The sequence below is a fragment of the Bos grunniens genome, chromosome 29 (assembly GCF_055505025.1).
Source record: "Bos grunniens cultivar Pamir isolate PY7600 chromosome 29, Bosgru_T2T1.0, whole genome shotgun sequence".
NCBI lineage: Eukaryota > Metazoa > Chordata > Mammalia > Artiodactyla > Bovidae > Bos > Bos grunniens.
The window spans coordinates 14,062,464-14,070,278 of NC_141193.1; the positions used below are offsets into that span (position 1 = coordinate 14,062,464).

General features: G+C 40.5%; 1 long non-coding RNA gene across 1 annotated transcript in view; it reads left to right on the plus strand.

The window, feature by feature from the left end:
- Positions 1-7,149, plus strand: part of LOC147342167 (uncharacterized) — a 16,448-nt gene extending 9,299 nt beyond the window's left edge. The window contains exon 3 of the long non-coding RNA XR_015157373.1: positions 5,446-7,149. This is a non-coding gene — a long non-coding RNA (uncharacterized LOC147342167). The remainder of the gene's footprint in view (positions 1-5,445) is intronic.
- Positions 7,150-7,815: the final 666 nt, after the last annotated feature.

Consider the following 7,815-nt stretch of genomic DNA (forward strand, 5'->3'; position numbering starts at 1 on the left):
ACACACACACATACATACAAGCGTGTGCAAACAAGAGCAGAGGTAGAGTAGGAATTACTACTGTAAGTAATAAAGAACAGATTTATTACTCTAAGATAGGAAAAAGAAGGATCAAATGTTAATCTTTAAAATGTAGGCAGACCATGTCAAGGCCAATTACAAAATGCTGAAATAGAGAAAATGAAGAATATTTTCATAGTTAACCAGGGCAAATACAGCGTTAATTTCCTGTGATGTGACATGGGTTAGGGAACTGGAAAATACCCTGGAGAATGTATGCACTGTGTATTAGTCACTCAGATGCGTCTGACTCTTTGTGACCCCATGGACTGTAGCCTACCAGGCTTCTCTATCCGTGGAATTTTCCAGGCAAGAATACTGGAGTAGGTTGCCATTCCCTTCTCCAGGGGATCTTCCCAACCCAGGGATTGAACCCAGGTCTCCTGCATTGCAGGTGGTTTCTTTACCAACTGAGCCACCAAGGAAGACATATGTTCATGTGGTGATCTCGACATAATCTTGGGTGCTATCATTGTTACAAGGCAATGGGATAATCCAGGATTGGTTGGAAGGATGGTTATAAAAGCAGCTTGGCAGAAGCTACATGGTGAACCCATGGGGATAGGATCAGAGTAAGATAGAAAAAACCCAGCAAACTCCCAAATATATAACTTCAATGTGTAATGTTCACAACAGAGATTTTTTTTTTAATTGATGTGCTATAAAATGTTAAAATATGCATATTGGAGAGACTGCCTTTTCTCCATTGTTCATTCTTGCCTCCTTTGTTGTAGATTAAAAGGCCATAAGTGGGTGGATTGATTTCTGAATTACCCTCTTCCATTGATCTATGTGTCTGTTTTTGTGCCAGTACCATACTGTTTTGATTACTGTAACTTTGTAAAAATAATCTGAAGTCAAGGAGCATGATTCCTCCAGCTCTGTTCTTTCCCGATTGTTTTCACTTTTCACGGTCTTTGGTGTTTCCATACAAAATTTAAAATTATTTGATCCAGTTCTGTGAAAAATGCCATTGGCATTTTGATAAGGATTGCATTGCATAAGAATTATTTTTAAAATAACCTTTGCTACATTTTTAATTAAATGAGCTTCCTGTATTTCACGTATTTATTGCAATTTAATGATGATTTTATGTTAAAGGTGTCTTAGATCCCTTCTGTTACATAATTGCATGAGATAGTTACAAATGTAGGTTTCAGTGGGATGGTTGGTGCCAGGGCCTCTATTTGTAGTATGGGTACCAAGGGAATGCCTGAAACATGACTCTTCATGGTCAGGCGACTTGCTTGCTTGCTTGCTTTCCATGAGTATCATTTCCTAAGTATATAACCCCATGTCAGGATATGTCCATTTTCTATGAAGATTTTCTATTGAAGATTCTATCTTCAATCTCAGTGGGTACAAGAAGGTTTCTACTGGCCATAACAGAGAGATGCTCAATTCTGAGCAGTTCTCTTAGGCATTGGTGGCATTGAGGCATTGGTGGCTTTATCTTCCTACTGATCCTCAGCTGGCAGCATTTAAGCTGAAGGCTTTGCTATCCATTGCTCTCCATGCTGCAATCCTCAGAAAGCCTGAAGCTTCCTGTCTCATCTCTCTCCAGTGTCCCAGGGTGGGTCCTGCAGGCAGTGGTGGGATCCTTCTTTTCTACCTCTTGCAAATTCTGAACTCCAGGTTCACAGCCCCCAGTCACACAGTCATGCCTCTCTCTCCAGATGTTTTGTGGCAGTCCAGAAAATCCTACTTGGGTCTCAAAGATTGTATCAGTGGGGAATGCAGTTCATCCTGTAGACACCCACAAACCTGACTGTTGCATCTCCTCTCCCTCACCCTCAGGAGTAGATACACTCAAATGCCACACTCTTGCTGGGTGATGCTAGGTAATAGGAAAACCCCTCTTCATAAATCTGACAGCTTGCAGGGTCGGGGGCGGGGGGAGGTTATATGGTGCCCACCTGTGTTAGTTTTCTAAGGCTCCTGTAACAAAGTGTTGCAAATTGGGTGGTTTAGAACAACACAAGTTTATTGTCTTGTTCTTCTGAAGGTCAGAAGTCCCAAATCAAGGTCACCTCCCTCTGAAATCTATTCAAGAAGGACCCTTCTTTACCTCTTCCTTACTCCTGCTGATTTTCCAGAAATCTTTGGTATTGCCATTTCATAGCTCATGGATATATCACTCCAATCCTCTGTCTTCATTTGATGTCTTGCCTGTGTGTCATCACATAAACTTGCCTATGTGTATGTCCATCTCAGTGTTCAAATTTCCCCTCTTTATAAGGACACCAGTCATAGTTTATAAAAGGCCCACCCTAATAACCTCTTTTGAACTTGATTACTTCCATAAAGACCATATTTTCAAATATGGTCCCATGATCAGGTGCTGGGGATTAGGACTCTACCATAGCTTTTCTGGGGGCTTCCCTAGTGGATCCCCTGGAGAAGGAAATAGCAACCTGCTCCAGTATTCATGCCTGGAGAATCATGGACAGAAGAACCTGGCGAGCCCCAGTCCATGGGTCACAGAGAGTTGGACACACCTGAGTGACTAACACACACTTCACTTCCTTGGTGAATCAGATGGTAAAGAATCTGCCTGAAATGCAGGAGACCTGGGTTCGATTCCTAGGCCAGGAAGATCCCCTGGAGAAGGGAATGGCTACTCACTCTAGTATTCTTGCCTGGAGAATCCCACAGATGGAGGAGCCTGGTGGGCTGCAGTCCATGGGGTCGCAAAGAGCCAGACACAATTGAGCGACCAACACTTTCACTTTTCACTTTCTTCTTTATCACTTTTCTCAGAGATGCAATTCAGCCCATAGTAACACCTCTTAGCAACTTCTCAATTGATCTTTTGGGCTTAGAATATTGAGTATATCTTCTGCTTTCAGAAGTGGACTCTGATCACCAATTCTTGGAAAATGGGAAGAACTCCACATAGCCTTTAACATCATCACGCTACAGCTATAATAAGGACTAATAAATGATGAAAAATAATAACTTACTGAGGGATTACCATAAACTAGGCACTGTTGTAAATCCTTTTTTGATGATGTATTGTCATTAATCCTTGTATCTGCTCTGTGGGCTAGGGACTATATTTCTGCTCTGTAAGTGTGTTAGTTAGTCATGTCCGACTCTTTGTGATGCCATGGACTGCCAGGCTCCTCTATCCATCAACTTCTTCAGAAAAGACGACTGGAGTGGGTTGCCATTCCCTTCTCCAGGGGATCTTCCCAACCCAGAGACTGAACCCACGTTTCCTGCATTGCAGGCAGATTCTTTACCATCTGAGCCACCATGGGTGAGGAATAAAAACATAGGGTCTTGCTATTGCTACATCGACATCCTGCCTGTTTCCAAAGTTAGAGCCTCCTTCTTTCAGATGGAGTCCCTTCACTCAGGCGAATCTCTTCCAATGTGAGATAAAGTGGGCATTCAACATTACTTTCCTATATTCCCCAGACTGACTCCATTTTTCCATGTCAATTCAGATTGGCTTTTATGAAAGGAACAGTCAACTTGTGATCAAATTGCATCCTTTATTGAAGAGGTAGGAAAAAAGAGTACTGGAAAAGACTTCATTAGAATGCATTTTCCATGAGGTTTCTTAAAAAAAAAAATATGGAGTTCTTCACTAATTCACAATTAATTTTTTCTTGCCTGGAGTCACACTGGTTCTTTGCAAATTACAAAGACACAGAAGATTCAGACAGTGTGTAACCTGGGTGAGTTGAGTGATAGCAGATTCCTCATTATTATATTATAACTGCTAAGTCACTTCAGTCGTGTCCAACTCTGTGTGACCCCATAGACGGAAGCCCACCAGGCTCCCCCATCCCTGGGATTCTCTAGGCAAGAACACTGGAGTGGGTTGCCATTTCCTTCTCCAATGCATGAAAGTGAAAAGTGAAAGGGAAATCGCTCAGTCGTGTCCGACTCTTTGCGACCCCATGGACTGCAGCCTACCAGGCTCCTCAGTCCATGGGATTTTCCAGGCAAGAGTACTGAAGTGGGGTGCCATTGCCTTCTCCAATAATAGCCTTATCCTTAGCCACTGAATCAAAACAAGATAAAACAATAGCAATAACAAACAAGTAAACCTATGGGACCAGTTTAAACCATACAAAGAGAACAGCATCTACTCTGTCCTGGGGCAGGTTCAAGGACACATCGGACCTTTGGCCCATCAGAAACTGGTGGTTTCATTGGATTACAAACAACCATGTCAAACTAAATTATGACTCTTTGCAAAACAGCTTTCACCTTCAACTGGACTCTCGTGGGTCACAAGATTTCTTCTGGATCCTCTACTTCATGTTCTGGGTCGGAAAGAGAAATGTCCTTCTGGAATAGACAGCTATCTGGCTCAAATTACAGGATTTGGGGGAGTCACTATAGTTGCAGAAGGCATTCTGATGCTTCCCGCCCGAGTAAAACTTTGGTGTTTTTGCATTTTAAGTTTGTAGTAGAATATTGTTACATTAACACAGACACAAAAAACTGAAAACAATGAACATTCTGAACAATTTTATATTCAAGTGAAATACAGATCAGCATTTAAAGCTAAGCTCAATGGTTATTGAGGAGCATTGGAATTAGAAATAAAGCATAAGCAGTTTATGTAACTAATCTACTACTCTTGTATCTAATTACTAATTTTAGCTATTGAGCAACATTGAGTGTGAACCTAACTAATATATGAAACATTGATAAAATTCCTAAATACCTTTCAAGTTTACCCTCTTTAATTCTCTACAGTTCAAAATTAGGAATTCATCATTTGGCTCTAATGTGGCCTCTGTTGGAGCAATCATCTAATTATCCTTCTCTCTAGGCTTGTTCTTCTTCAATTCCATCTCTATTCTTCAGGTGAGTGACTTCTTCAAAATCATGCTCCTACACCTTTATCTAAATTCATCATGGCAATTCCATCCCCTTTGCTATTATTCAGTTCAGAGAGGAGCTGGACTAAAGCAACTGGGCCAGTGTGAGGTAAAGAAAGGCTTCCCTTTGGCTTCTGAGAGAGAGAAACTGTTTTCTCCTGCTGGATGTGAACCAGGAAGTATGCATCTTACAACTTTAGAATTAAGATTCCAGAGGAAGACAGAAAGAATCTGGATCACTGATACTTGTCACTGAGCTGTTGAATCAATTGATCCAGAAGTCCCTTACTTGGGAACTTGCTGTTATAAGACATGTTTTCTGATCGATTAAGCAGTTTGAATTAGGAGAGCTGTAATTTGCTGCAGAAAATACTGTCATGGAAATAATGATATAATCATAAAGTTTAATAAAGAAACACTGCTGTGTAAAACCCTTCAGTAGCATGCTGTTACTTACAGACTAAATTCCAAACTCTTTGGTAAGCTGGTTTATCTGTATTAGAAATTGGTCTCGATTTGCTTCTCTGCCTTCATTTTCCAGTTATCTCCTCTACACACTTATCCTGTGCATGCATGTGTGCTCGGTCATGTCTGACTCCTTGTGACCTCATGGACTGTAACTCGCCAGGCTCCTCTGTCCATGGGATTCTCCAAGCAAGAATACTGAAGTGGGTTGCCATGCTCTCCTCCAGGACATCTTCCCAACCCAGTGATCGAAACTGCATCTCCTGCATCTCCTGCATTGCAGGTAGATTCTTTACCACTGAGCCACCCTGGAAGCCCACATTATCCTCCAGGAATCCCACAAGTATCTATTCTTCTGGATCCAGGCAGAGTTTTAGGTTGCCTTATTAATATGCAGTTTTTTGGAGGGATTAATGATTGATTTTTATTTTGAAAGAATTTAGAGGTAAGGAGATAAGACTATCAGCCATTACAATCTATTAATATTTCCTTCAATCACTCTTCAGTGATTGTTTCTTTTATTCTATTAATGCAGTATACTATTAATATATTGATTGATTTTTTCAATTTAAAAAATTGTGCTAAAATATATGTAATATTTAACATCTTAATTTAAAAATTGATGTAAATTGTTTTAAAAGTGGTTTTAAACATGTACATTATATTGTACAACCATCACCACTATATATCTCCATAGTTTTTTTCATTTTGTAAAACTGAAACTCTAAATCCATTAAACAGTAACGTCACATTGGCTGTTCTCCAGTCTCTAGCAACTATCCTTTCACTTTCTCCCTTATAATTTTGCTTATTCTAAGGATCTCTTATCACTTCATGGGAAATAGATGGGGAAACAGTGGAAACAGTGTCAGACTTTGTTTTTTTGGGCTCCAAAATCACTGCAGATGGTGACTGCAGCCATGAAATTAAAAGACGCTTACTCCTTGGAAGAAAAGTTATGACCAATCTAGACAGCATATTCAAAAGCAGAGACATTACTTTGCCAACAAAGGTTCGTCTAGTCAAGGCTATGGTTTTTCCTGTGGTCATGTATGGATGTGAGAGTTGGACTGTGAAGAAGGCTGAGCGCCGAAGAATTGATGCTTTTGAACTGTGGTGTTGGAGAAGACTCTTGAGAGTCCCTTGGCCTGCAAGGAGATCCAACCAGTCCATTCTGAAGGAGATCAGCCCTGGGATTTCTTTGGAAGGAATGATGCTAAAGCTGAAACTCCAGTACTTTGGCCACGTCATGCGAAGAGTTGACTCATTGGAAAAGACTCTGATGCTGGGAGGGATTGGGGGCAGGAGGAGAAGGGGATGACAGAGGATGAGATGGCTGGATGGCATCACTGACTGGATGGACGTGAGTCTGAGTGAACTCTGGGAGTTGGTGATGGACAGGGAGGCCTAGCGTGCTGCAATTCATGGGGTCACAAAGAGTCAGACATGACTGAGCACTGAACTGAACTGAACTGATCCAGAAGTAGAATTGCTATTACATATGATAATTCTATTTTTATTTTTTGAGTAATCACTGTATTGTTTTCCATAAAGGTTGTACCATTTCACATCCTCAGTAACAGCATACAAGGGATTCAATTTTTTCACACCCTCACCAACAATTATTTTTTGCTTAAAAAATATATTAGCCATTCTAATGGGTGTGAGATACTATCTCACTGTGTATTTTTTCAACTCTTATTTATTATTGTTTTTGTTGCACTGGTCTTCACTTCCTTAACTGCTTTCAAAAAATAAAATTTTCAGTCTTTGCTGAGAAGCTGTGTGTGCACATGTGCATGTGTGCGTATGTGTGTTGGGGGATAAGTCTTTAAAGCTCTGGGACACAGTTGGCAACTCTGCCTTAGCCATTGCTCCTTGCTTGCAGACAGCCATAGGTCAACCAGAGCTGGAAGACTACGGCATTCTGATTTTCCCTCGGCAAAATAAAAGTGTTAAAATGGAAAAGCACTTTATAGCCAAGAATGCTAACCATCATCTATGACTTCAACAAGTCATAATCATTTTGCAATAGTAACATCAAAAGATTATTTTGATCACTATAGTAGATACAGCACAATGAAAAAGTTTGAAATAGTGTGAGAATTAACCAAAACGTGACACAGAAGCATGAAGTGAGCAACTACCATTGAAAAAATGACAGCAGTAGACTTGCTTTATGCAGGGTTGCTACAAGCCTTCAATCTGTATTTTTAAAAAATGCAGTACTGGGAAGCAGAATAAAGTGAAGTGCATTGTATTTAACTCTAAGACAATACAGTCCCAGTTTGGGCTTGTCTTGTGTCCCCTGAGTAGATTCACAGAGTCTAAACCAGTGTACCACCAGGTAAGTTCCACCTAATATGTTTAAAAATACTGTCTGTTAAAATTGCTGTTAGCCTCGGAAATATAAAAAGAAAGGGAAGCTAGAATTTACTGATTGCTT